The 3,843-nt window shown below is 38.0% G+C and overlaps 1 non-coding gene across 1 annotated transcript; it reads left to right on the top strand.

The window, feature by feature from the left end:
* The first annotated feature begins 1,090 nt into the window (after nt 1–1,090).
* Nucleotides 1,091–1,197, top strand: LOC121217165 (small nucleolar RNA R71). The gene has a single exon (XR_005913334.1). It is a non-coding gene; the product is annotated as a small nucleolar RNA R71 (small nucleolar RNA).
* Nucleotides 1,198–3,843: the final 2,646 nt, after the last annotated feature.

The raw sequence follows: 3,843 nt of genomic DNA, 5'->3' as shown, positions 1-3,843 counted from the left end.
TTTTTGGGGTAGCTTATTCTGTATAATAGCTGAGCAGACTGCGTTTAGGCGACGCTTCGTCCAACTTCTGCTTATTTACTAAAAGCTCTTTTAAAAATTTCATTGCATTTGGCATTTGCGACAAAGCTTCAATAAATGGTAAGTTAATATGTAATTTTTTCAAAAGTTTGAGAAATTTACCAAATTGTTCGTCTGAGCAGTCTTTCCTTGTCGCGTTAGGGTATGGGACATGAGGTTTATATTCTTCATCCACTGTTTTGTTATGACTTACCTTACTTTTACCTTTGCTCACCACAGTTTCTTGCATCAATTCTGGCTCAGGCGCAATGAATCCTTCCTTATCTTGAGTACTAATTGCATTGAGATGTTCCCTTGGATTAGGTTCAGTATTACTTGGTAAGCTACCTTGTGGTCATTCAGAGATTAGTTTGGATAGCTGGCCTATCTGAGTTCCGAGTCCTTAGATTGATGCTTGTTGATTTTTAAGTGCTGTCTCAGTATTTTGGAAACGGATTTCTGATACCAAGATGAATTTAGAGAGCATCTCTTCAAGGTTTGGTTTCTTCTCTTGTTGATAAGGTGGCTGTTGAAAACCCTGAGGATTTTTTAGCTTTTGATTCCCTTGACCACCCCAAGAGAAATTTGGGTGGTTCCTCCAACTTGCATTATAAGTATTACTGTATGGGTTATTTTGAGATTGAAAGTTATTGTTACCCATATAGTTGACTTGTTCCTCTTCGGTTGTAGATTGAAGGATTGATATTCTGTATGCACACCTCCTCCACTTGAGTCACACCTCATTACTGGATGTACCTGTGTAAAACCAAGTAAACCATCAATTTTTTTATTGAGAAGTTCTACCTAATTTGACAGCATAGTAACTGAGTCGACGTTATAAACGCCGACTGTTTTTATTGGCTTAGTCCTCATGACTTGCCATTGATAGTTATTCAGTGACATTTCTACAATGAATTCATAAGCCTCTTCAGCTGTTTTGTCGTTGATGGTTCCTCCAGCAGCTACATCAATCATCTGTCTTGTTGAGGGATTCACACCATTGTAAAATGTTTGAACTTGCAGCCATAGAGGTAACCCATGGTGAGGGCACCTTCGCGATAGATCCTTGTATCTCTCCCATGCATCATAAAGTGTTTCTTAGTTCATCTGCACAAAAGAAGAGATATCATTACGTAACTTAGCCATTTTAGCCGGCGCAAAATATTTAAGTAGAAAATTTTCGGTCATTTGTTCCCAAGTAGTGATGGACCCTCGTGGTAATGAGTTCAACCATTGTTTAGCTTTGTTTCTTAGTGAATAAGGGAATAACCGAAGGCGAATGGCATCATCAGAAATGCCATTAATTTTGAAAGTGTCGCAAAACTCCAGAAAATTTGCCAAATGAGTGTTGGGATCCTCATCCTGCAAACCATCAAACTGAACAAACTGCTGTATCATCTGAATTGTGTTAGGTTTCAGTTCAAAATTATTCGCAGCAATAGCAGGTCTAACTATACTTGACTCAGTTCCTGTTAAAGAAGGTTTAGCATAGTCATACACAGTATATGGAGCAAGATTTTGATTAGCCGCAATTGCAGGAGGTAGCTGGTTTCCTTGGTTTTCAGCCATCTATTCGGTTGGGGGTTGAGTATCGTCTTCTTGCTCGTTCTCCGTGTATCTTAAGCTTCACCTTATTTCTCTTTGGTTTCTATGAACTATGCGATTGATTTCTTCGTCAAAAAGTAATGGTCCCGACGGGTTTTTTCTAGTCATAAACTATGAAAACCTGCCAAGAGAAGGAAAAAGGAAGTTAATTAGTAATAATAATAAAATTAAATTAAATTAAATTGCAAGAAAAATAAATTGCTAAAGTAATAAAAATTGAGTGCTCCTAATATTTTAGTTCCCCGAAAACGGTGCCAAAAACTTGATCACGAGGTTTCGTAATAGGTTTTAAATATTTATAATTACTCGTTCTTGAACTAACTATTATCGCGATGTAGGCAAGTGTACCTATCGAACAGTAGTATAGTTTTAGCAAGACCAGATTGTCGAACCCAAAGGAACTAAAAGTACTAGTAATGACTATCTTTTTATTATCTAGCCTAAGAATAAAAGGGGGTTTTGTCTTAATTAACTAATTATCTAGACTAAGAACACACAGATAAAAGAATTGGGGAATTGCTTTTGGGAAAATCGATTGACTTGAGACAATACCTAAGGAAAAATCCACCTAGACTTTACTTGTTATTCTAACTCTGAATCAGACGATTTATTCATTCAACTTGTTCCATAGAGATCCCTAAGTTATGTTATTATCCCTATTCAAGACTAATAACGTCTAATCCCTAGATTGCATAACCGAGACTTTTCTCTAATTAACATTCTAGGGTTGCATTAACTCGATCTATGAATCCCCTTATTAGGTTTCACCCTAATCCGGCAAAATCTTGCCACCCTATTTCTAGGCGGCAATCAACATCGCTTAATTATTACAAAAGTACTCTTAGACAGGGTCTATTCCTCCTCTAAACAGGAGCATGTCTTGAATCAGTATCCTGAGATATCAAAAGAAGAATTAAGAACACATAATTAAGAACAAGTTAAATATTTATCATACGATTCAGAAAATAATAACAAGATTCTTCTTAGGTTTCATTCCCCTTAGGTATTTATGGGTTTTAGTTCATAACTAAATAAGAAAACATCTTAAATGAATAAAGAATACAAAACATAAAGAAAGCCCAAAACTCCTGAAGGGAAATTGAGGAGAGATTTTCAGTCTTGATGATGAATCCGGCTTCTGAGATGGATCAATCGGCTTTCTTGGGGTAATTCCTTACCCTCTATTCTCTGTCTCCCTTTTCTTTCTCCTCTAGGGTGTATTTATAGGCTTTGGAATGCCTAGAAGCCCCCAAAAGTGGCCTTTTTCGAATTGGACTTAAGTTGGGCTCGACAGGGACACACCCGTGTGACCCGCCCGTGTGCAATTACTTCAGGTTGTGTTCGAGCTTGTTAGAATGGCACGGGGGTGTGCTATACCCGTGTGATTCATGCTCCAATTCTGCCAGATTGACCGGCCATGTGGTCTACCCGTGTGAGGAGGTCCCGGCCATGTTGATTTTGTACTTTGGCCCATTTTCTCTATTTTTGGCTCGTTTCTCATTCCTTTCGCTCTCCTCTTCTCTCCTAAGTATAAAACATGAAATTAAAGCATTAGGAGCATCAAATTCACCAATTCTAATGGAAAACCATCCAAAAAATGCGTTAAACATGGGGTAAAAATATGTATAATTTTCGGTTTTTCACAAAGCGTTGGTGAATACGTTTGCCCGTCCCGGATGATAGTCGATAATCAACTCATAATATTTTATTAGCTCTAACCATCGTTGTTGCCTCAAATTCAAATCTTTCTGAGTCATTAAATATTTTAGACTCTTGTGATCGGTAAATATTTGACATCTCTCACCAAACAAATGGTGTCGCCAAATTTTCAGTGCGAACACCACAGCTGCTAGCTCTAAATCATAGGTCGGATAATTCCTCTCATGAGGTTTTATCTATCTCGAGGCATAGGCTATAACCTTTCCTTCTTTCATTAGCACACACCCTAAACCGTTTAGGGAGGTGTCACTAAAAACTACAAATTCCTTGCCCGACTCAGGTTGCACCAAAATTGGGGCTTCGGTCAACAAAGCCTTTAATTTCTCGAAGCTCTGTTGGCACTCTTCTATCCATTCAAACTTGACATCTTTCTGTAGTAGCCTTGTTATCGGCATAGCTATCATGGAGAATCCATTTACAAATCGTCTATAGTATCCTATTAGCCCCAAAAAACTGCGAACC

Source organism: Gossypium hirsutum, chromosome A02, assembly GCF_007990345.1.
Source record: "Gossypium hirsutum isolate 1008001.06 chromosome A02, Gossypium_hirsutum_v2.1, whole genome shotgun sequence".
NCBI lineage: Eukaryota > Viridiplantae > Streptophyta > Magnoliopsida > Malvales > Malvaceae > Gossypium > Gossypium hirsutum.
Note: the sequence above shows the minus strand (reverse complement) of the source record. Positions and strands in the feature narration are given on the sequence as shown.